This window comes from Balaenoptera ricei, chromosome 21 (genome assembly GCF_028023285.1).
Source record: "Balaenoptera ricei isolate mBalRic1 chromosome 21, mBalRic1.hap2, whole genome shotgun sequence".
Classification (NCBI taxonomy): domain Eukaryota; kingdom Metazoa; phylum Chordata; class Mammalia; order Artiodactyla; family Balaenopteridae; genus Balaenoptera; species Balaenoptera ricei.
In genome coordinates this window covers 35,294,837-35,320,892 of record NC_082659.1, presented here as the reverse complement: position 1 = coordinate 35,320,892, position 26,056 = coordinate 35,294,837, and the positions used below count along the sequence as shown (strand labels likewise).

Here is a 26,056-nt window from a genome sequence, read left to right as displayed (position 1 = left end):
TCAGATTTTAAAAATTGTTATTATGATAGGTACAGAGTGGCATCTCTTTGTAGTTTTTCTTTATATTTTGCTGATGGGTGAGTTGAACTCATTTTTACATGTCATGTGGCCATTTGGATTTCTTCTTCACTGTTGGGTTATCTTTTTCTTTTTGATTTGTAGGGTTTTTCAAAAATGTGTTTTGGGTTCAAATTATCTGTCAGTTTTATGTGTTACAAACAGCTTTTGCCACTCTGTGACCTGCCTTTTTACTTCCTTTGGGGTATCTTTTAATAAACAAATATTTTTATTGTGGTCCAATCAATATTTGTGGTTAGTGCTTTTTCTGTCTTATGTAATAAATCTTTTCCTAATCAGAGGTCAAGAAGGTGTGATCTTGTATTTGTTTTCTAAACCTTTGTCTTTCACATTTAGGTCTTCTGCCTGGAGTTGACTCTTGTGCGTGTTATGAGGTCAGGCTCAAATTCCTGTACTAAAAACAAATAGATACAAACCTATGTTTCTTTAGCAACAACATGAAAATCAAGCACGTGATGGAGGCAGGGCCATGTGGTTGAGCCTTAACCTAACCTTGCGATGTGGTTTCCATCCATCGTACATGCATCCTCCTCTGCCTCTGTCCCTCCCAGTAGTCCCTCAGTAGCCACCGTCCTGCCCTTGGTCAGTGTGTTATCGAAGGTGAATGGCAAAGGAAAAGTCTTATAATAAGCATTCTGTTTAGCTGTAGTTTGACTCTGTCTTCATGAGTCTTTTTACACATGGAAACTAATACTTTGTAAATGTGCATCTTATTGCAAAGCAGAATCTAAAACTTTAGCAATGATGATTTTTGTCTCAGTATTGAAGTGATCGCCCACATTTTGAATGTAGTCATGCTTTTTATGTGTAGAACGTCAGTCTTTAATTTCGCTCAAAAATTATTGGAACTTGCAAGTATGAATCTTGAAATTGAACTGAACTTGCTTTAAAAATAATCTTTCTAATTCCCAGAAGAATATTTCTATTAGCAAAAAAAAAAAAAAAGAAGCTTGAAATAGCAGTGATTATTTTCTGCATGCAGGTCTATTGGAAAGAAAAGAAACATGCAGCTGGAAGACATTTAAGAGGTCATCTAGTGCAGGATTTTACCTCTAAGAAGTAGACTATTCTCGCTTTTTTTTTTTTTTTAATTCTCGCTTTTAATATAATTTCAGAAAATAAAATTCCACACCCTCCCCTGGTAATGTTTAATATACTTCACTGTCAGTGAATTTTCCTTATGCTATGTCTTAAGTGCATTTTCTTACTCTGTTTCAAATGGAGACAGAGAAATTGGGCCAAGCATCTTGTGTCTATAATAATCCTTCACCTGCCTGATGGCCATTGCTAAATCCCACACCATCCTTCTCTTTGTGGTATAATCTGTTTATTTAGCTCTTTCTCTTAAGCCAGTTTCCAACTTCTCTAATTACTGTTTTTTTCCCCATGTAAATTCTCTCCATATCCTCTATAAATTATGATTTGTAGACTCAAAAATTGAACCTAATACTTTTGCCAACGTATGACCGTTTGGTCATACCCTCATTAACCAATGAGGGTGTCACTCTATTTAGAGAGTTCTCTAACCGAGACTTCTAACCTGAGTTTTTTTTTTTTTCATGATAAAAAGATTTTTGGACTGAAGGCTCTACATGGCAGTTTGAACACACTTGTTTATCTCTGCTTCCTAAGATTACCCAGATTAGGCAGCAAATAAGAAAGGCATAAATCCACTCGGACAAGGAAGTTGGGAAATGAGGCTTGGTGGATGAGGAGTGTCGGCAAAAGTTGGGAGGCTTGACAGGGAGGTTTGCATGGGTGGGAGTTGAATTGGCAGAGGGGAGGAGGCTGAGAGCCAGGTGCCCACAGGGAGGGAAGCAGCCTGGGGAGGGTGACTGCGGTTGGGACCCAGAGGCTCTGCAGTTGGCACCCCAAGCTGCACAGAGGGCGGGTGAGGGAAAGGTTGGCACTGGGGACGGTGGGAACCCAGGTAAGGAGCAGTCGGACTCCCTCCCTCCCCAGGCTGCTGGACAGACACCCCTGGTAGGTATATTGTCTGGAGAAATTAGAGCAGAGACGCGCTGGACTTGGAAACAGCAGATACAGGTGAGAGTGCAAGTGAGACACTCTGGAGAAAATAGGAGTGTTATGTAAACGTCTACATGTAGAAAGGCACCACCTCCCTTCTGGGCACCCAGAGCTCTGACAACCAGGCTTGTATCCCTCCATCCCTGGATTAGAGGACTAGAAGGTTCTTTCCTGGGAAACTGACCAGTTGAGGAGATAAGACATAAGTTCACCTTTTTTGGGTCCCACGGGCACAGCCAAGGATCACCACGCATTGAGGGTCATCTCTAACACGAATGAATGGGACCAAAACAAATACACAGGGAAAACAGAGAGAAATGCAGAGAGGAGAAAAAGGTCAACAAACTATAACTGGTATTCTTTGAGAGGTTAGAGAAGATACTGCATCTATGAGAGAGGGCTTGGAAATTGATAGCAGAAATTAAAAATTCAGTGAAGAGTTGGAATGTTGACGACAGAAAACATGAGAGAAAAGAGGAGGAAATGAGAGGCTCCTTTTAGGAAGCCCAGAATCTGATTAGTAAGAGGTTTAGAAAGAAAACAAAATGTGGAAAAGAAAATTAAAGGAGAATGATATGGAATACTCTTTCAAAATTGAAGGACATAAATTTCCACAGAGAAGGGGTACATTAAGTGCAATATATAGCAAAGGACCAATTCCAAAACATATTTGATAAAGTCTGTGAGTAACAAACATTTTTGCTACAAGTTTTAACAGAGAGAAAAAGTAGGTCACATACAAAGGTTCAGGTATCTGCCTTCTCAACTGCAGTAGTGCAATGTAGAAGAAATAGAGCTTTACCCCCAAATTGGAGGGAAAACAGCCTCCAATCTGGAATCCTGGACCTGGCTGGATTGTCAGCCAAATGCAAGAGTAGAATAAGGCTATTTTCAGACAGACATGAAAGGTCTCAAAAATTGGCCTCCCGTGACTCTTTCTTGGTTAGTCCCTGGAGGAAGTGAAGGGGACTTCCTTACAGGAACACGCTGAACACTGTGCAGGGAGCAGGGGAAAGGGAAGGAAGTTCCCTGATGGGAGGCGAAGGCATGTTCCAGGTGACACCTGCATAGCACCTGCGTGAGGCCTGGAGAACAGCCTTTCCAGATCAGACAGGGGGATGGAGAGGCAGGAGAGAAGGTAACAGCAGCAAATGAGAGAGATCACCTAGTGTGTTTACCTTTGATGAGATGAGAATTCTGGTTCTGTACCTAGAGTATGGGGGGAATGAGTGTTAGAGACCTGAAAAAAATCAATCAAATGGAAAATTGAGGTAATCATTAACATTAGGAAAAACAAAAGGTTGCACAAGAAAAGAAATATAATTATAGTACATCATGGGGCTCAGCTTTTTTTTCCCACATCTTTATTTGGAGTATAATTGCTTTACAATATTGTGTTAGTTTCTGCTGTATAACAAACTGAATCAGCTATACGTATACATATACCCCATATCCCCTCCCTCTTGCATCTCCCTCCCACCCTCCCTATCCCACCCCTCTAGGTGGTCACAAAGCACCGAGCTGATCTCCCTGTGCTTTGTGGCAGCTTTCCACTAGCTATCTATTTTACATTGGGTAGTGTATATATGTCAGTGCTACTCTCTCAGTTCGTCCCAGCTAACCCTTCCCCCGCTGTGTCCTCAAGTCTGTTCTCTACGTCTGTGTCTTTATTCCTGCCCTGCCACTAGGTTCATCAGTACCGCTTTTTTAGATTCCATATATATGTGTTAGCATACGGTATTTGTTTTTCTCTTTCGGACTTACTTCACTCTGTATGACAGACTCTAGGTCCATCGACCTCACTATAAATAACTCAATTTTGTTCCTTTTTATGGCTGGGTAATATTCCATTGTATATATGTGCCACATCTTCTTTATCCATTCATCTGTTGATGGACATTTAGGTTGCTTCCATGACCTGGCTATTGTAAATAGTGCTGCAATGAACATTTTGGTACATGACTCTTTTTGAATTATGGTTTTCTCAGAGTATATGCCCAGGAGTGGGATTGCTGGGTCATATGGTAGTTCTACTTTTAGTTTATTAAGGAACTTCCATACTGTTCTCCATAGTGGCTGTATCAATTTACATTCCCCCCAACAGTGCAGGAGGGTTCCCTTTTCTCCACACCCTTTGCAGGATTTATTGTTTGTAGATTTTTTGATGATGGCCATTCTGACCAGTGTGAGGTGATACCTCCCTGTGGTTTTGATTTGCATTTCTCTAATGATTAGTGACACTGAGCATCTTTTCATGTATTTGTTGACCATCTGTATGTTTTCTTTGGAGAAATGTCTATTTAGGTCTTCTGTCCATGTTTGGATTGGGTTGTTATTTTGATATTGAGCTGCATGAGCTCCTTGTATATTTTAGAGATTAATCCTTTGTCAGTTGCTTCATTTGCAAATATTTTCTCCCATTCTGAGGTTTGTCTTTTCGTCTTGATTATGGTTTCCTTTGCTGTGCAAAAGTTTTTAAATTTTGTTAGGTCCCATTTGCTTATTTTTGTTTCCATTACTCTAGGAGATGGGTCAAAAAAGATCTTGGCTGTGATTTATGTCATAGAGTGTTCTGCCTATGTTTTCCTCTAAGAGTTTTATAGTGTCTGACCTTACATTTAGGTCTTTAATCCATTTTGAGTTTATTTTTGTGTATGATGTTAGGTAGTGTTCTAATTTCATTCCTTTACATGTAGCTGTCTAGTTTTCCCTGCACCACTTATTGAAGAGGCTGTCCTTTTTCCATTGTATATTCTTGCCTCCTTTGTCAAAGATAAGGTGACCATATGTGCATGGGTTTATCTCTGGGCTTTCTATCCTGTTCCCCTGATCTATATTTCTGTTTCTGTGCCAGTACCATACTGTCTTGATTACTGTAGCTTTGTAGTATAGTCTGAAGTCAGGGAGCCTGATTCCTCCAGCTTCGTTTTTCTTTCTCAAGGTTGCTTTGGCTATTTGGGGTATTTTGTGTTTCCATACCAATTGTAAAATTTCTTGTTCTAGTTCTGTGAAAAATGCCATTGGTAATTTGATAGGGATTGCATTGAATCTGTAGATTGCTTTGGGTAGTATAGTCATTTTCACACTATTGATTTTTCCAATCTAGGAACATGGTATATCTTACCATCTGTTTGTGTCATCTTTGATTTCTTTCATCAGTGTTTTTGTTTTTTTTTTTAAATTTTATTTATTTATTTTATTTATGGCTGTGTTGGGTCTTCGTTTCTCTGCGAGGGCTTTCTCTAGTTGTGGCAAGCGGGTGCCACTCTTCATCGCGATGCGCGGGCCTCTCACTATCGCGGCCTCTCTTGTTGCGGAGCACAGGCTCCAGACGCGCAGGCTCAGTAATTGTGGCTCACGGGCCCAGTTGCTCCATGGCATGTGGGATCTTCCCAGACCAGGGCTCGAACCCCTGTCCCCTGCATTGGCAGGCAGATTCTCAACCACTGCGCCACCAGGGAAGCCCCTCATCAGTGTTTTATAGTTTTCTGCATACAGGTCTTTTGCCTCCTTAGGTAGTTTTATTCCTAGGTGTTTTATTCTTTTTGTTGCGATGGTAAATGGGATTGTTTCCTTAATTTCCCTTTCCGATCTTTCGTTGTTAGTGTATAGGAATGCAAGAGATTTCTGTGCATTAATTTTGTATCCTGCAACCTTACCAAATTCATTGATTAGTTCTAGTAGTTTTCTGGGGGAATCTTTAGATTTTCTATGTATAATATCATGTCATCTGCAAACAGTGACAGTTTTCCTTCTTCTTTTCCAATTTGTTTTCCTCTTATTTCTTTTTCTTCTCTGATTGCTGTGGCTAGGACTTCCAATACTATGTTGAATAATCGCGGCGAGAGTGAACATCCTTGTCTTGTTCCTGATCTTAGAAGAAATGCTTTCAGTTTTTCACCATTGAGAATGATGTTTGTTGTGGGTTTGTCATATATGGCTTTTATTATGTTGAGGTAAGTTCCCTCTATGCCCACCTTCTGGAGGGTTTTTATCATAAATGGGTGTTGAATTTTGTCAAAAGCTTTTTCTGCATCTATTGAGATGATCATATGGTTTTTATTCTTCAATTTGTTAATATTGTGTATCACATTGATTGATTTGCATATATTGAAGAATCCTTGCATCCCTGGGATAAATCCCACTTGATCATGGTGTATGATCTTTTTTATGTGTTGTTGGATTCTGTTTCCTAGTATTTTGTTGAGGATTTTTGCATCTTGTTCATCAGTGATATTGGTCTGTAATTATTTTTTGTGATATCTTTGTCTGGTTTTGGTGTCGGGATGATGGTGGCCTTGTAGAACAAATTTGGGAGTGTTCCTCCCTCTGTAGTTTTTTGGAAGAGTTTGCAAAGGATGGGTGTTAGCTCTTCTCTAAATGTTTGATAGAATTTGCCTGTGAAGCCATCTAGTCCTGGACTTCTGTTTGTTGGAAGATTTCTAATTACAGTTTCAATTTCATTACTTTGGTCTGTTTATATTTTCTAATTCTTCCTGGTTCAATCTTGGAAAGTTGTACCTTTCCAAGAAATTGTCCATTTCTTCCAGGTTTTCCATTTTATTGGCATATAGTTGCTTGTAGTGGTCTCTTATGATGGGGCTCAGCTTTGAACAGTACTTAAGCAGACATAATAGTGTAATGCAAATGCTGAGTGTTATTGCAACCAAAAACTGTGATGTAGTTAAATTGAGAGGATTTGGTGGGGTTGCTGGGAAGTGTGTGTAGAAGGCAAGAGACCTAAATCCTCACTTTCTGCAGTAGGAAGCCCAGAGACAGTAAAAATGGGTCAGAAGGTGCAGTTGAAGAATATTTGTTAAAATATGAATGTAAATACTACAAAAACCCCAAAAAACAGCTAAAAGGGTTGAAAGTGATTGCCTTTGGTTCCTGGGACTCAAGAATGGGAGGGCAGGGAGAGCAGAGGTCTGCCATTTTAATTGTGAGCCTGTGTTGCCGTTCAGTTTGGAAATTATGTGCGTGCATTATGTTGATAAAAGTAAAGTAAACCATTTACATAAAAGTATGTTTACACATGTAAACTTTCATGTATTTCACAAAATACTTTATTAATTAATATTTATTTAAGAAAAACTAACAGCAACGAGTTTTTGGAATATTGAAAAGGTCACATTTTTTAGTTTGTTTTGAATCCTGGGTTCAGAGTCATGGTTGGTTTGATATTTGACATTGGAATTTGTGAGAAAATAGCTTTATTATTCACACATGTGGTGTTCAACTTACTCTTTAATATTTATTAAGCGTTAGAAAAAGGTGCCAGAATCATTGGAATTCAAATTTGCCTTCCTTGAGGAAAATTCCAGTTATAGTGAAATGGGCAAGTTGCCTCTTCTGAGTTTAATGATTAGTGTTGATTGTGGTTTGGCTGAAATATACTCCAGATGCACTATTTATTTTAAACCTTTAACAAGCCTATAGTGGTCTCCTTCCAGCTCTGGAATCTTCAGGCTTTCAACCTCACAGACTCAGGGTGAACGATGTGTTACATCATACATAGGATTTCGTAATAAGGTGCTTGGAACAGGGCGGAAACTGAGCCAAGAACCTTAGCTGCTTTCCCGTGTCCCTCCTCCATCACCACGGTGCCCCACAAACACACCCCAGTCCCTCGGGGCCCAGCGGTGGCCTTCTTGTCCTGTTTGCCTTTTATGTAAGTTTTGCTCTTTCCTTCACTTCTGAGAATTATTTACTAGTCAAAATTTATTTTCCATATCAATGATCTGTCTCTTTTTCCAAGGAATTTTAAATTATTATTATTTTTTTTAAGTCTTCTCCTAAGTCCCTTAGCAGCAATTTATTCTTTTTTTTTTTTAATTTATTTGTTTATTTATTTATTGGCTGTGTTGGGTCTTCGTTTCTGTGCGAGGACTTTCTCTAGTTGTGGCAAGCGGGGGCCACTCTTCATCGCGGTGCGTGGGCCTCTCACTATCACGGCCTCTCTTGTTGCGGAGCACAGGCTCCAGACGCGCAGGCTCAGTGGTTGTGGCTCACGGGCCCAGTTGCTTCGTGGCATGTGGGATCTTCCCAGGCCAGGGCTCGAACCCGTGTCCCCTGCATTGGCAGGCAGATTCTCAACCACTGCGCCACCAGGGAAGCCCCCTAAATTATTATTCTTAATGTGAGTTGAAAGTCCCTAGAATACACTGTTGTTTCTTCTAAATATGTAAGTGCGTTCTGATCCCAAATGACCAGGCCTGGACCATAAATAAAAGATTTTTCTTCTCTCCCTCAACATGTTATATAACCAAAACATGTTATGTAAACATGTACCTTAAAACATGTTATATAAAGCCTCAAAAAACCCAACAAGTGATGAGGAGACTTTTGGCAAAACAGTACTTTTATTGTTGCATCATCTAGAACCTTCATCTGTTGGCTAACATGTATTTTTTTTAGCGAGTAAGACTCCGGGTGTCTTTTTGTATCTGTTATATTCTTGGGTGTAAAATTACCAGGAGATTCTCCTTTGAGGTACTGGTGAGGTCTCAGAAGATGTTTTTGGAAAATCACTGTCAGGTATTTCTAGGGAAGAGGCCTCTGATGATTCAGCTGCTGTCAGCTCCCTCTGGGAAGAGCATCTTGGCAGTTAATGGACTTTGTGAAGCCACAGGAGCGCCCTGCACCCTGGCCCTTAATGTGACACTGATTCAGGGACCTCAGTTACAGTGGCAAGACCTCAGCTTCGTTGACTTAAAGTTCTTTGCAAGGAACAGTTGGGTTTGTTTTTAGTTTTCATCCGACTTTGGGTAGAGATCAAGACGGCTTTTAAGATATCATTTTATTAGCAGTTTAGCAGGACTATCTAAATAATTGCATGACGAACAAGGAGTAGATGGCAGATCAAGCAGAGAGAAGCATGGAGGCTTTGGCCCGCCCCTTCAAACAGCCTGATTCCGGTCGTATATAATTACCTGCACCATCTGGTTTAGGGGTCAATTCATCAAGCACAGCGTAGTCTCTGTAGGGGACCCTCCGTTGTGGTTGATTGAATTAAATCGGGGATTTGTCACATTGGAAAGGCCAAGTTCTTCTTTTTTTAAAACAGCTTTCTTGAGATATAAATTTAATACCATACAAAACAACTATATACACAATTCAATGGCTTTGGTATATTACAGTATTTTTTGAAAAAATATGGTAATCTGTATATGTGTGTGTATATACATATGTATGTATATATATATATATATATATATATATAAAACAAACTCACTTAAACTAAAGTTTTTAAAAATTAAAATATTTTTAATATGCATAACATAAAATTTATCATCCTAACCATTTTTAAGTGTACAGTTCACTTAAGCTCAGGGTACAGGGTACCCTGTTAGGGTACAGTTCACTTAACGACATCCACGTTGTTGTGGAACCATCAGCACCATCCATCTGCAGAACTCTTTTTCTTCTTACCTGGCTAAACCGAAGCTGCATGCCCATTTAACACTAACTCCCACTCCTGCCCGTCCCTGGAGACCACCGTTCTGCTTTTTGTCTCTGTGAATTTGAATACTCTAAGTGCCTCAGGTAAGTGGAAGCATGCAGTGTCTGTCTTTTTATGTCTGGCTCATTTCACCGAGCATAATGTCTTCAAGGTTCGTCCATGTTGCAGCAGGTGTCAGAATTTCCGTCCTTTATAAGACTGAATAATAGTCCGTTGTATGTATAGACCACATTTTGCTTATCCATTCATCTGTCAGTGAACATCTGATTTCTCTCTTTTGGCTAATGTGAATAATCCTGCTATTAACATTGGTGTACAGATATCTGTTCATGTCCTGAAGGGCCAATTTCTGATCTATAGGTCCCTACAACTCAGTAGACTAAAAAAGAATTTAACTTATATTCTTAAAGAATTTCTGTTGTTGTGAATTGTCAGAGGATATTCCAAGCATTTATTTTCTAAATGATTTGATGGCATGCTTAGTTAAGGAAATTCTAGTAGGCTTTATGACCTCCTTCTAATTCTTAATGATGCGTTCCTGTCTCAGTGTAGAGTGATGAGGCACAGTTGTTCCAACACTTCTGTTGAGGTTCACAAATTTCTTCGACAGAGGTAAAGGCAGAGCTCTTGTTAGAAAGAATAGTGTCTAATAATTTGTGTGTGGTCAGTAACTTGCACAAAAATTGATTGTTGTAGCAGGAATAAGATGGACATATGGGCATCTTATTTTGGGGAAGGAAAAAATGTAAACCTTAATATTGAAACACAGTCCCTTAAGCATACATTAAAGCCGTATTTAACTCATTTATCAAAATATGCTTAAAGAAATATTTTATTATATTGGTATATTTGATATACAAATATCAGTGAGTATAGAAATTGCGTAAAAATATTGAAAGTAAATATTCTACTTCACTAAATTTTTCTGCATACATTTATTTGTATAATTGAATTAAACATGTAAAGCATATTGAATGTTTTCTTGTTTCCTCCTAAAACCTTTTTTCCTTGTGTTAAATGAAGGGAAAAGTACTCTAGTGATTTTATCCAACACTACGGCAACTGCACATCCTGAATTTCAAACTCTATCACACTCCGTAACTATACTTGCAATTTACACACTATGTGCCTCGCTTATTTGCTTTTTTGTGTTTTGTTTTGCTGTTTTTTAAAAATGGGGCTGTCGTGTTGGTTCCACGCCAGCTGCTCTCAGCATCTTCCATCCTTGTCTGTCTGGAGACTTTGGGAGGAAAAGTGCGTTGTGGTTTAGTCTGATGATTTGACTTGTTTTACTACCTCATCTCTTTAACATACCCATTTCATTCATCCAGAAACATTTATTGAGTGCCTTTTATGTTTGAAGCCCTGTGCTAGGCAATGGGAAGGAAGGAATAGCAAAAGGCAGAATCCTTGCTGTCAGCAAGAGGCCGTGCACGATGGCATTTTATACTTTCTCAGCATCCATTATCATCAAAGAAAAAAAGAGTCATAGACCAGGGTCTGCCTTTCCGGGATACGTCTGTGAGAAAATTCTCAGAATCTCATTTTCCATGAGAGGCTTGTCTGTGAATTTACATCTTCAATTAAATGGTGACTGTTCTATAGAAAAGTCTTTTCTTATATTTCATACATTTCATCTCAGCTCAACGGGAGGATGGCCACATCCTCCTACAGCAGACACCCACAGTGGCCGCTTAACTGCTGTGAACAGGCCTCCCTGACAGGCCAGACTCGGCCTTCGTCAGTCAAGTCCAGAAATAGGACTTGAACGGTTTCACTGGAGACAGATGCATCGTTTGTAGCCTCAGGGATGACCTGGGAGTGGCCTTGCTGTGCTCCAGTCCCACCCCCAGGAATCCCTGTGCAGCTGTGGTGTCACCCTCGTCCTGGGGGATAAGCTGTTGAAAGTAGAAAGTGTCTGAAAGAATGGCTGGTTTCTCCCATGGTTCTTGCTCTTGAAAGCTGCTCTTTTTGAAGGGAAAGAGCCTCAAAGTCCCTTCCATAAAGCATAGTCTATTTCTTTGCTGTCTTCCCAGGGGGGCTTTTCTTGTTTCTTAGATTCACAGCCTCCATTTTGGAGGAAGAGGTTGGATGTCCATAGTTACCGAGTGGGATGGATGAAGATCAGACCTACTGTGTAATCTACATACATATTCTATGTAATCTCCCAGCATGGCTCTGGGGCCATTTTCCATATTTCTCTAGAAATATAATGAAATATTTGGATAAGCCAGTTGCAGATCCTCTCTACAGTTTGTAACATCAGAGTGGTTAAAAAAGGAAGGTCTTTCAAGCTGGTGCATGTTTATTTGGGATCAGCTTTGGTTCAGTTCTGTGTATTTCTTCTTTTTTAATCAAGATTTTTAAAAATAAATTTATTTATTTTATTTATTTGTATTTGGCTGTGTTGGGTCTTTGTTGCTGCGCGCGGGCTTTCTCAAGTTGCGGCGAGCGGGGGCTACTCTTCTTTGCGGTGCACGGGTTTCTCATTGCGGTGGCTTCTCTTGTTGCGGAGCACGGGCTCTAGGTGGGCAGGCTTCAGTAGTTGTGGTGCGTGGGCTTCAGTAGTTGTGGCTCGTGGGCTTTAGAGCGCAGGCTCAGTAGTTGTGGTGCACGGGCTTAGTTGCTCCGCGGCATGTGGGATCTTCCCAGACCAGGGCTCGAACCCGTGTCCCCTGCATTGGCAGGCGGATTCTTAACCACTACGCCACCAGGGAAGTCCCAGCTCTGTGTATTTCTAAAGTAGTGAAAACAGAGTTTTCTTCTTTCAGAGTTATCGGGAAGCTCTGTGTTTTTTTTTAAATTGAAGTGTAGTTGATTTACAATATTATATTAGTTTCAAATGTACAGCATAGTGATTCAATATTTGTATGGATTATACTCCATTTAAAGTTATTACAAAATAATGGCTGTATTTCTCTGTGCTGTACAATGTATCCTTGTTGCTTATCTATTTTGTACAGCTCTATAGTTTTTTTTCTTTTCATTATTGGAGAAGAAAATTAAAATCTTATGTTCTCATTTTGAACACCTGAATTTTCACGTTTATTATGTTCAGTGTTTCAGTAATAAAAATTAGTGATAATTTGTTCCCAATATCTTTTAAAGTATATATTTTAAAAGTAGTGGAGATGAGTCTTATTAAGTTATATTTTTCTTAAGATTGAATTAGAGAAATAAAGTCTTAGTCTCCTTGGTGGAGGCCCATATTCCAGCTGTCTGCTCTGCTTTATTTTGTTGCCTCTGGCAGAGACCAGCTTTATTATTTGGGTTCTGTCTAAATCTATAGTTTGATAGCCATGTCCTTGTGGTTACCAAACTCTTCTTTTTCCATAAACTAAGTTGCAACAAACAACTAAATTGCAAAAAACAAAAAAGTTACAGTTGTGTCTCCATAATGAAAAACCCATTACGTTAGCAGCATTTGGTTATTACGTCAGCTGGATTTAATGATGGCAGTCTATTTTACCCTTTAGAAAAATTAACAAACACGAAATATTTATCCAGTAAGAGCTAATGTTTTGTTTTAAGCCTTTTGGAGGGGTAGTTTGGTGATTTACTAGAAGGGCTCACAGGATCAGCATGTGGCCACACTTACGTCTGGGGTGTTTACAGTGACACAGCAAGGGTTGTGCAGTCTTCCTGTGCCGTCCGTGTGAAAGATACCCAAGCTACACCCTCCCGAACGGCGAAAACTGCAGCTGACTGTCTGCAGAGCTTTCTGCCCAGAGGAGCCCGTTTGGATCTGAGTTCAGGGTTTTATTGTGGGGATGGTCAGGTAGGCACTCTCTGCCTAGCACGCCCACTAAAATTCCAGCCTCCCAGAAAGAAAGCAGATGTTCACCATAAATCACATTGTTTATGCAGACAGCCTGGACACAGCAAAACCACATTATCAGTTAGGAGACGCTTCACATCGGTTTAGGGAGTTTTGTACAAGCCGAGTTCCCGGACACCAGCCAAGCGCCAACCCTGTAAGCAGGCCTTTCTAAGGACAGCAGCCTCGGGCCTGCTGTGTGAACGCTTTCCCGCACAGGCGTGCATTTCATTCTTGTAAACTGTTTGCAACAGTACGCTGAACTCCAAGTGACAGTGCTGGGGAAAGCGATATGATTGTTCCTCTGAACTGTCATCAAGATCAGACTTTGCATTTTATAAAGGTACCTGGAGCCAAAGATGAAAAACTGTGAGGATTCTCTGCGTAATATACTTCTGTTTTTAGAAGTCTCATGAGCCTAATATTTTTAAGTTGTAATTCAGTCATCGTCAGGGTTACATTTTGCAGATGCAGGCGATTGCTTCTGAACTGCTTGAGCTTGGGCATCACACAGTTTAAATTGGTTTTATTGCCAGTAGTTTATCTCCGTGTTCCTGAAGGATTACACCTGTGGGTGAATATTCTAGGAGTAGCTGTTACCTCTCTGATACTTCATTATTGAAGCTTGCGGAACTAAATTGGATTTATCAGGACACAGAATTGGAATGTAAGGAAGGGCTTCATAAAGTGCTTACAGTGTTCCTTTTATAAATTAACCCAATAGCTTTAGAACCATTTAGGCAATTAAAACAACTTAGAAATTATGTTTTCTTCTTTTCTGGTTCTGTTTTGAATAACAACTGTTCTAAAAACTCAAGGGAATGACGAGGTTTTAGGTAGGTAAATAAATAAAAATGACGGAATGAAGAAATGGCGAGCAGTAAGGGGACTGCCTGGTTGTCTTCCTATAAAAAGACATGGAAGTGTGTTTTGCTCCCCTGTACAAAGGAATCATCTCTGGTCTCCGTTACTCCGTTGGTGTAGTTTCATGAGGTGTCACTCAGGACCCGACTTGAAAAGAGGGAAGACGGCAAGCACTTGTGAGGAAGGGAAGAAGCAGGTGAGAGGGGGGGCCTGGGAGGGCATCCTCAGGAGCCACCAGCCAGCCTGGGGTTTTAGAGTCAACTATCCCTCTGCCACTAACGTGGTTTCAATCTTCTGTGAAATGGACAGTCTTCCCTTCTTGCTGTGGCTGAAGTGACACAGCCCTGGTTTGGCTGACTGTTTTCTTTATAAGGAATCTAAATGACCTTCCTTTGGGTTAATCTAAGAGGCTTCAGTTACGCTCTGTGTGTGTGTGTGTGTGTGTGTGTGTGTGTCCTTGTGCCTTCCCTCTTCTTTCTTGGATACTTGGAATGAAATCCTTGTCAAAACCAAGTGGCTGGACCTCCCTTGTGGCTCAAGGGAATCCACCTGCCAATGCAGGGGACACGGGTTCGAGCCCTGGTCCGGGAAGATCCCACATGCCGCGGAGCAACTAAGCCCGTGCGCCACAACTACTGAGTCTGCAAGCCACAACTACTGAGCCTGCACGTCACAACTACTGAAGCCCGTGCGCCTAGAGCCCGTGCTCCACAATGAGAAGCCTGTGCACCACAACAGAGTAGCCCCCGCTCGCCACAACTAGAGAAAACCCTCACGCAGCAACGAAGACCTAACACAGCCAAAAATAAATAAATAAAATAAATAAATTTATTTAAAAAAAAAAAACCAAGTGGCCCACAGAAGAGAGCATTCAGAAAATGGTTCTTTGTCATTTAAATACTCCTTTTCCTTCCTCCACCCAAAACTAGATAGTCTTCTTGGATTGGAAATATTTTCCGTAGTAAAATCTACCTGTGCCAAAGTTGCCCTTCTTTTGTATCAGGGTGTCTTGCCTCCACTCCAGCGTGTGTTGGTTACTGAAGACCTTTTCTGTCAGATGTTGTAAGCTTCCAGCGAGAACTGCCAGCGGCGGCGTTAGGCCGGAGCACGGAGCGCCCTCATCTAGAGCCTCGTGGTCCACTCCAGACACTCGCTGGAGGGAGTGGGGAAGTGGAAGCATTCAGGAATCACGTTTACTCTCTACTACAAAATACATTTTTATGAAGCTAAATATGGAAAACCCATAAGAGGCAAACTAACAACAGAGAAAATTCTTTATTGTCCTACTACCCGGAGAAAATATTGACACGTGTGATGGTCCCATATGTGCTGATAGAGGCCTGACAGCGTGGAGGCAGCAAGGAATAGGACAGAGCTCTTTCTTTCAGTGACAGGCAGTCTGGGGATGGGGTGGGGTGAACAGGCGGCCACAGGACAATGTGAGGGGGGCTGTGTCAGGTGACCACACGGGGGGTGTTTAACCAGAGGTCACACAAGGATTCCTGGAGGCTGAAGCATGCACGAGAATATTCAGGCAAAGGTACTGGAGGGAGAGGACAGCCTTCCCAGGCAAAGGGAACAGGACAAACGGAGCTCTCCAGGCAAGGAGAAGGCGTGAAGATTGAGAAACCTCCAACGTAAGTCAGTAGGGCTGAAGCATCAAACCCAAGAAGTGAGGGCTGAGAGTTGAGGTCTCGAGAGGAACGTTCCAGGCAGAGATGTGTACAAGGCTGGGGGCAGGAGTGAGCTTGGGGGGCTCAGAGATGACACAGCCCATCAGTGTGGGGTACTGGGGAGCGAGGGGGCAAAGGCGGGAGACCTGCTTTATAACCTTGACCCCAGTGTACAAAGAGCACCGTAAAGCCCTGCCCTTTCCACTAATCTCACAGTCACCTGCAGCTTGCCCTGCCTGAAGCACACCTCGATGTTGTTTTCTCCAAGCCCGTCTCCATCAGCTCAGGAAATGAAACCATCCAGTGGCTCCCAGAATCCATGACACCTCCCGCCTCCCACGTTACCATCCAGTCGCCCAGTCCTTCAGTCTTACGTGCAGCAGAGAGCCCAAGCTCCTTCCCTTCTGCCCCGCCCCCTCCCTCATCCTCATCTGGACCACTGTTATCTCGTGCTTGGATCACTGCCTTGGCCTCCTGGCTGATTTCCCACCTTGCAAAATGTCTGTTCATGTCCTTTTGCCAATTTCCTAATTGGATTATTCGTGTTTTTCACTGTTGAGTTTTGAGAGTTCTTTGTATATTCTAGATGCTAGGCCTTTGTTGGATATGTGGTTTGCAGATATTTCCCCCAATCCGTAGCTTATCTTTTCATCCTCTTGACAAAGTCTTTCGCAGAGCAAAAGTTTTACATTTTGATGACATCCAATTTATTAATTTTTCCTCTTATTCATTATACTTTTGGTGCCAGTGAAAGAACTCTTTGTCTAGTCTTAGATCCCAAAGATTTTCGCCTGTGTTTTTTTCTAAAATCTCTATAGTTTAACATCTTACATTGAAATTTGTGATCCCTTTTGAGTTAATTTTTCTTCGACATTGTGGGGAGGAGGGACTGTGGATAGTCAATTGCTGTAGCACCCTTGTTGAAAAGGCTGTTTGTCCTCCATTGAATTACTTTTGCACCTTCGTGAAAACCCAGGTGGGCATATCCCTTAGGTCTATTTCAGGTTCTCTATCCCGTTTCATTGGTCTGTGTGTCTGTCTCTCTGCCAGTATCACACAGTCTTGATTACTGTAGTTGTATAATAATTCTTGAAATGGGTAGACTGATTCCTCTCATTTTATTCTTTTGCGAATTGTTTTAGCTATTCTAATTCCTTTGCTGCCTTATATAATTGTTAGAATAATCTTGTCTGTATGTATAAAACAATTTTGCTGAGATTTTTATGAGTTGCAATAAATCTGTATATCAGTTTGGGGAGAATCTGTATCTGTCCTATGTTGAGTCTTTGAATCCCTGAATATGTTTTCCAATCCATGAGTCAGTTTATTTAGATCTTTCAATACTTTTGTTAGCATTTTGTAGTTTTCAGCACATAGGTCGTATATATGTTTTGTTAGATTTACACCTAAGTATTTCAATTCTTTGAGTGATTGTAAATGCTGTTGTATTTTAAATTTGTGTCCACATGTTCACTGATAGTACGTAGAAATATGATTATTTTTGTATTTTCTAGAGACAATCATGTCATCTACAAATATGGGCAGTTTTATTTCTTTACTTCTAGTGTGTCTGCCTTTTCTTGACTGTTGCACTAGCTAGAGTTTCCAGTACTAGATCTAACAAACGTTATGAAGGTGGGTATCCATGCTTTGTTCCCAGTTCAGTATTTTACCATTAATGTAATGTTAGTCGTAGGTTTTTGTAGATACTCTTTATCAAGTTGAAGTTCCCTCTATTCTTAGTTTTCTGAGAGTTTTTTTTTTTTTTTATCATGAATGGATGTTGAATTTTGTCAGATGCTTTTTTTGCATCAATTCATCAGATCATGTGATTTTGTTCTATAGCATGTTAATATGGTGTATTACATTAGCTTAAATGTATGGGTTCAATCTGCTATCTTGCAACTGGAATCATGTTTAGTTTCTAAATTTCCAGACACTGCATTGGAGCATTATGTTTCCCTCAGTTATAAGAAACAAAACCTCACTTTTCAGTTGTTAATCTGGGGCTATTAATCGTTGTTTAAATGATTGCAAATGTTTAAAATGTTAACGTTGTTATTAATGGACATTTAGTTGAACCAGTGATTTTGAGATCGAGTGTATATTTTTTCGAAACCTTCTAATCAGGAGAGTTCAGTTGATGAATCACCCATTACAAGAAGGTCTATTTTAAGTAGTAATCAACTTTTATCCCATTTTTTACTGTTGTCACTGGAACAGAAGTTGTAAATTTTTAAGTTATCTTAGACCCTTGATTTTGGACATAGTTTAAGGGGCAGCTTGGATGATGAAGCCTTCTTTGAGGTGCTGGGAGAGCACCCTGAAATTTTTTTGCAGGCCTTTAGAGAACTGGAAGACTTCACTAATTATTCTATAAAATTAAACATGGGAGAGAATGTTTCTCTTCTTATGTATTGTATGATCTAGTCTACTCACGAATAACAGGCACAGGGCTTGTAATTTGGAAGTCGGTTTAACATTTTTAAAGTGCTGGAGACCTCTTTCCACATTCTTTTTCTCACCACGGATGGTTTCGAGCCTTTGCTGTTCTCCTTTGTAAACGCTTCTCTGCAGACTCAGTGCCCTCACCTTCTTTAGCCAGCAACATCTTTGGCCCCGTCAGCCCCGCGCATGTTTTGGCAGCTGCCTGTGATCAGAAGCTTCTCCTGGGAGGAAATATTGGGAAGTGCAATGGAGAGACACAAAATACAATATATTGTTATAATCACCAAAACTGTTTGGATTGCAAACTCCCCACTTGACTGGAGGAGGAAAAAATACTGCCGCTTGCAGGATTAGTCCTGATCAACTGCCTATTATTATTATTTGATTTCTTCCAGGCGTTTCTTATGCCTCTTTAAGCGGTCATTCCCTGTGCATTTTAGGTACCTGTGAGAGAGTTTAGGTCACTTGGGGCTTTTCCACTTCTGATTCAGTTTTGTATTCCTTCTGCCTTGAGTTCTGACAAGAAATAATTCTTGGTGGATTGCATTTAACTTCCCCGGCCGCTGGTTTGGAGGCCTCTGCAGGGCTGTGATGGGCGTTTTCCTGCTCACGTACCACCATCTGCAGCAACTCAGTCGCTGGCGTTTGATTTCCCTGCGGTCTGCTGCTTTGTTATGTAACTGCTCTCCTGCAGCTGAGTATCTCACCCCGCTATGAGCTTGGTAATAGCAAGTGTGTTTTTGTGGGTTTTTTTCCAAACTTTATTCTGATTTTCACACATCACTGAATAAGATATATTTTCATATTCTACTTACTTTAATTTAGGCCTTTAGGAAAGAAGACAAAACGCTGGATCTGAGTTTTTTACGACAGTGGATTTGGTCGGGGGTGGAGGTGCGGGGGAGACCGGCCAGAACATTTTGCAAGGCTGTATTTTGATCTAATACAAAAGATTCTCTTTTTCCTCCTTTCATGCTTTTGAGTATCTTATCATTTTAGCCATTTTAAGAAGTTCTGTCTAAGCTTTGTCATATATCTAATTTTTTTCTCCTCAATTATATTGCATATTCCTTGAAGAAAAGAAAAGGATCTGCAAAATTCTCTTCTATACTCCCCAGCAAGGGGGCTTCCAGATATATTGTAGATGCTCAACAGACTGAAACTGAATGTTGTTCTGTGCCCTCTGTGCTGTCGATGTACAGAGTGGGCAGATCCAGTCCTGCCCTCAAGGGGCTTACAGTCCCTTAAGAGGACATGAAGTGCCTAGAAATAAGCGATTGGAGACAGAATGTCTGCGCCACGAGAAAGATGAAATCAAGGGACTTGAAGGCTAAAGCAGGAGAGAATCTACAGCAGTAAAGAAAAGCTTCGTGAACGGTTAGGTATTTAAGATGCGTCTCGAAGAAGCAGTCAGATTTGGAAAGGAACAAATTAAGAGTAGGGAATGAAGAAGAAGAGAAGACCGCTGTAGACCAGGGTTACACCACCAACAGGTGCAGCCGGAGAGTGCAGAGCACGACGCACGAGCAGCCTGCTTTCCGTTCCAGCGGTGGGCCGGACGTGGACGGCCCTGGATCTGGGCACGTTAGCCGACGCCTCGCTCTCTGCGCCGGCTGCCAAGGGCTGAGCAGCCTGAACTTGCGCGTCTGTGGGGCCGGAGGGTTCACCGCCTGCCCTCTGAGCACGGCCCTGGCTGGACTGTGGAAGAAGACAAGGCTGGAGGGCGGCAGGGGTCCGCCTTAGCGGGACCTTGAAGGTCAGCGTGAGGGGTGTTTCCAGTTATTTATGATTAAGATCATAATCGAAGCTGTGAGTTTAGTAAAGCCCTAATGGCAGCTGTGGAGTAGGGTATGGAGTGGGAAGGCGGGCCGGGGAGCTCTTTGTATGATCAGAACCTGAAAGAGAGAGATGTTGAAGGGACTAGAAAATAGAGGACATATACAAAAGCCTTTTGTAACATGGATTTTTTAAAATTAATTAATTATTTTTTTTTAAATTTATTTTTGGCGTGTTGGGTCTTCGTTTCTGTGCGAGGGCCTCCTCCAGTTGCGGCGAGCGGGGGCCACTCTTCATCGCGGCGCGCGGGCCTCTCACCGTCGCGGCCTCTCCTGTTGCGGAGCACAGGGTCCAGACGCGCAGGCTCAGTAGCTGTGGCTCACGGGCCCAGCTGCTCCGCGGCATGTGGGATCCTCCCAGACCAGGGCTCGAACCTGCGTCCCCTGCGTTGGCAGGCGGACTCCCAACCACTGCGCCACCAGGGACGCCCCCACGGGTGACGTTTTGAAGATACCAACGTGTCTTGTTGCCAGTAGCCCCTGAGTGTTCCTTGCTGCCCTGAAGCTTCCATCCATTGAAACTAGGACCTTGATTGTGTCTGGAGGAGGGCGGTGCTGCCTGGGTGGAGTGGCCACGGCTGGGCTTCCAGGAGCAAAATGAGAGTTGCTTCAAGGTTCATAGTGAGACAGTAACCTGAACGTACACGCTGAATATTCCCAGAAGCTTGGCTTTGTTGAGAGGGAGACAGAAGACAACAGCCCAACAACAAAAAAGGATCTGTGCTTTCCTATAAGCCCAAGCTGACAGCCTAAGGGTAGAATTTACAGTAAACCAGAGTCTTGATGTGGGGCTCTCCGGACCGTTTTCTTGGGAATGATAAAGAAAACTCAGGCAGCAGCAGGAAGCGGAGAGTTTCCGAGGGGCCGGCCCTTCCATTCCCCCCAGGAGCCTTGCCTGCAGGAGAAGGGCAGGAGCGGTGGGGAAACCTCGGGGCACTGCCTGCTGGAGGAGGTGCAGCTCTGGGCCACACAGTGATGCACAGGGCACGTTCAGGTGTGCAGGGGTGCTTGAGCTGGATCGGGCCACGGCGAGTGCACCAGAACAGACGGAAATCTGAGGTCTGCTCCCTGCAGATGGGGGCCCTGAGAGCAGACTGAATTCAGTTGCAGAAGATAAAATTCTTTTCTTCCAAAGAAGTCATTGTTGATATACGGTTTCACCTTGGCTACACGCTCCAGAGGTGAGACGTTCAGGCCTGTGGCCAGAACACTCAGGGAGGCTGTATTTTGGTTGATACTTAAGATTGTCTTTCTTCCCCTCCTGGTTTTGAACATCTTATCATTTTGGCATTTTTAAGAAGTTCTGTTTAAGCGTTGCTTTCCACATATTTAATTTTTTTCCCTCGGATTACATATTCCTTGAAGCAAAGGATCTTTAAAAATTTCTTCTCTCCTCCCATAGCAAGGAGGATTCTAAATATATTTTTTCTTCATTATGTGTAGATGTGAATGAATATTCTGGCAGGCCGATTCACTAATTATTTTACATTCATCTAGAAAGCTTGGGCTTTGGGGATTTAAATTTTTCCTTCTCTCAAATAAGGATAATAGATATCTGATCCCTTAGTAGCATGTCATGAGGATTAGGGAAATAATCTTGTCTGTGATGAGTTTCGAGCTCCCTGGAATTAGTCAAAGGTTTTTAATTTATCATCGTCATGTTTTCATTTGATGGGAATGGCAGCTTTACCAAGTAACCACTGACTGGGGTTCTTCGAGCCCAGAGTGCAGCCCAGGTTCTAGGTTTGACCTTGAGCCCCGCTGACCTCTGTCATGAAGCAGCTGCTGCCTGAGAGCCTGGGGCGTGGCTGCAGCCTTGGTCCTGCTGTGTGTGGGGTGGGAGAGCAGCTCCATGGAGGCCCGAGTGCAAGGAAACGCTGTGCTGAACGCAACTCCGTGGCTGCTTCCGGGGGGCTCTTGTTGTCACCAGCCCCGTTCTCATTCGAGCGTCTGTGAGGTGAGACGTAAAGTCCGCGAACTTTGTGGACAGTCGCCTTTTTCTGCTTTGATCTTGGTTCCACAATTTTATGGAAACGAGATTTTTAGCGTCTGAATTACAGCGAAGTTTATATAACATGGTTATAATTTATAAATGTAGAGACTAAACTAAATACAAAGTCTATTACTGATCTATGTTAATGAAGGCAAGAGTTGCAGATAGTAGGAAATTTCATAGATACAATCTTTTCATTCACTCCTATCTGTGATACTCATTAGTCAGTCATGGGGAAGGGGGGATTTGTGGTGATGATCAGTTAAATGTTGATCAGAGGCCAGAGCCTAAGGGCAGAGGCAGCTGCAGGAGGCAGGGTCTTCTCTTCTCCATGTGGCTCCCCCTCCTTGCTGCCTGCCCTGAGTGGAGGTCCGTAGGTCTCACCTGTCACGTGACGTCACGCACCTTTCCAGCTCTCTCTGCCTTCTCCCTTGCAGCTAAACTAGAAAACGTTTTCCATACTCGTTGTCTCCACCTCCTTCCCCCTCTGTCTGTAATCCACCCTAACCTGCCGTTCACACCCATCAAGCCAGTAAGAGAGCTTTCGCTGAGTTACCGTGGCCTCCTTTTCTCAGCTCTTAGCTTGACAGCTCAGCAGCGTCTGACATTGTTATTCTGCATCCTCCTTCTTAAAAGTATATTGTTAAAGATTTCAGACTTAAAAAACATTTTCTTAAGAATATGACAGCCCCACATACCATCCACTGTAAGAAAAAGAATCTTAACAATATCAACACCTGTTTCCTTCCAGGGCTTCCCAGGCTCTCCATCCTCCCTGCTCACATTCACCTGCGCCCTCCTGAGAGGTGACTACTGTCCTGAGTGTCCCGTCCTGGGGCCCTAGGGCTCAGTGTAGGGCTTCCTCACCTGAGTTCCGTCAGTTGTCTCCAGCCACAGACAGGAGGGCGGTACTTGGTCATTCTGGGTCTGTTGCTCATTACAATAAAGACACACTGTGGAGAATCCAGGGGGTGTCAGGAGGAGGCTGATAGAACCTAGTATATGGATTTGGGTATCAGTTGGAGGACCCGCAGGTGGGTCTGAGGAAGGGGAGATTTGCTCCAGATTGGATGCTGTCAGAAAGCGGGGTTAATTCTCTGATTTGGCATCTCAATAAATCTTATCCATTGCGGCGGTGGCTCAAATGGGGAACTAGCAAAGAAGTAGCGGTCAGTCATTTTGGCCAAGAAAGGGGCTGTTTGGTATTTCGTGGGTGACACTTGCTTTGTTTTTGTCTGTGATTAGACAAAATTATGACGTGGCCTTATTTTGTTTGTGTTTGTTTGTTCTTATCCTGGTCTCAGAGTAACCTTGTGGGAGGCTGGTATTCTTGAGATGGTTTATGTCTAGGGTACATGGCCTTGCTGGGAGGGTCAGGGCAGCTTCTGAATGTCAGGAGTTGCTTTCTTTTTTCTTTTTTCTCAGTTCTGAACAAGTGGAGAAACTGTATTCAGGCAGATGAAGACCACGAGATCAGCTTTGTTAGAAGGTTAGTTTGCAGGACATGGTTTGAGTATGTGGCAAAAGTGGGCTACCTGATATTGAACCTAGAACAGGCAGACTCCCACCCGTTCGTGGATGGCACGGGAGATGCGGAGGCCCAGCGGCCCAGGGTCTTTGTCTCTAGATCGAAACAGTGCCGTGAACTCGGAGCTCCTGGGAAGTCCCTTCTTGGCTCCTTTGCAACTCCTCTCCTTTTCCTGGCCATTTGGTGCTGGAGTTCCTACACTGGTGTGGGTACCAGCTTTGCTTGCTGCTCTGTGCTCTCCCCACGTTATCCCCTTCGGCCTCAGGGTTTCAGTACCGTCTCTACGGCGATGGCCTAGATGCTGTACCGTCTGTATGCTAGACTTCCTCTTATTCCCCATCTCCACCTGGACGTTTCCGAGGCATTTAACATGCCCAAGGCCAAAGCCAAATTTATAATCTCCGCCCTAAGCTCGATGTTCTGCACAACCTGATCCCATAGCTCCAGCCCCCGCTCCAGCCACCCCGATGGCCTGCGCGGCCCATGTGCACCATGTTGCTTCCTGCCTCCAAGCCCTGCCATGGGGTTATTTCTGCCAGGAATGCTCTTTCATCCTTTCTCTCCCTGCTAAGTCCCTCCTTCAAGACCTAGCTCAGGTGTCACCGCCTGCAGAAAGCCTTTTCTCTACCCTCAGTGCTGGCTTGGATGTCCCTGTCTGTGTCGATCCTTTCTTACTTTTGCTTCTCCAGCCGTGAGCTTATTGTTCATGTGCTTGCCTCCTGCAGGGCCTCTAGCTTGTGCATCTTTATGTCTTGAGATGTATCTGTACATCTATACTTTGTCTGTACTTAGATATCTGCACTTACACTTGTATCTAAATGCAGACATGTAGCTACGGGGCTATATGATATAGGTAGCTGATACCGTGAACTAGACTTGGCACTTAATTCAGTATATTCAGTGCATGCTTGTTCAACGGCTTGTTGTCTAAAGACTCTGTTAGCATTTTGTCCAGTCCTGGAATGACAGAGCTTTGGTGACTTTAGTATTGAAAAGAGTAAGCCAAATATTTTTTTATCTGGGTGTCTTTTACTTTACTCAGGATATAATTCAGAAAAGTAGTGTCTGGATTGAAGTTTGTAAAGTACACAGTTTTCCCCCATTAAATTACAGGATATTTTCAGGAATGCTTTATTTTCGTTTCTGATTGACTGCCATTGGGTTATGACTCCTGAGAGTTTAGGTAATATCTTTATCAGTCAAATAAGCATTTTTCATTTTATCTATAATTTTTATCTATAAACCTTAAATGTATCTATAAGCTCAGAGTTAAGGGTCTTTAAATAATGGCTATCGTCCCCTCCTAGTTGAGGGAGTGCAAGCCTCTGGGTGGAACCGGGGCTCCAGCCTCCTCATCCCGTGTTCGTTAGACCCCGTTGGATTTCAGGGGCGGGGGCGGCGTGTGGGATTGGGCAGGGAGCAGCTTTACGGGACCTGACGGCAATCCCTCCGCGGGCAGCAGGGAGGAGCTGCCTCTGGCCTCACCTGTCAGGTCTGACAAGGCGCTCAGGTTGTGTACCTGCAGCTCTGGACGTCCTGTGACTCAGCCACGTGCCCCGGCTGCCACTCCCCGTGGGCAGCTTCCCCCTGGGTCATTGACTCCAATGTTCTGAGCGAGGCCTCTGGTAGTCTCTGCTCATCCTTTTGAGCCAGACCACACACCAAGCAGCCTCTCCAGCTGCCTGTCTCTGGGGGAGGGGAGGCCTCTCAGAAAACACCTGGTGCCAGGTGAAGGATGGGCCAGGTGAGTGTACGTCGTCGCGGGGGCGGCAGGAGGAGAGAGGAGCTGGGAGGGAGAGGCGGAGGCCAGCGATCTGAGAACAGACTTGGCCTTGAACTTCCTGTGTAAACAAGAATTTTTTTTTCCTGATTATCACCCCCTGATTTGGTTTTCTCCAGCGTTAGTCCTTTGAAATTTCTGCAGGTTCTTAGTGCCGGTTATAATGAAAATGAAAGCAGTAATGATCCCACCCATCTTGAGGGTTTTAGTTTGTACTCTGCATTCTCACATTTGTTTAAAGAAAATTGACATTACTTTTTCATCAGCTTTGCAGCTGGGATTGTGTGCCCTGGAGGGAGACGTTGATCTGGCAAATAAATAGGATAAAGAACATGAAGTTTCCCTGCTGAGGGGGGCTTGCTTGCTTTTCTGAATTGCTACAAATAAAGACATAACGAAACAGTGAATTATATGCAGTGCTGAGGCCTGAAGGCCTGGTCAGTGTGTGCTTTGCCCTGTTTGTAGATTCCCTGGTGGCTTCTCAGAGCCAGCGTGCTGGTGACCAGAGCCGCAGTGGGGATGGGATGGCCTCCTTTTGTTCTTTTCAGCA

At 42.9% G+C, this 26,056-nt stretch overlaps 1 protein-coding gene across 8 annotated transcripts in view; it reads left to right on the top strand.

Annotated features, from left to right (window-relative positions):
- Positions 1–26,056, top strand: part of CSGALNACT1 (chondroitin sulfate N-acetylgalactosaminyltransferase 1) — a 336,764-nt gene that overhangs the window by 214,845 nt on the left and 95,863 nt on the right. The window contains exon 1 of one of the 8 annotated variants that reach the window (XM_059909685.1): positions 25,401–25,470. The exons of the other annotated variants lie outside the window; for them this stretch is intronic. The gene's annotated coding sequence lies outside the window, so the exon portion shown is untranslated. Of the gene's footprint in view, positions 1–25,400; positions 25,471–26,056 lie in introns of those variants that run through there. 8 annotated transcript variants of the gene reach the window in all.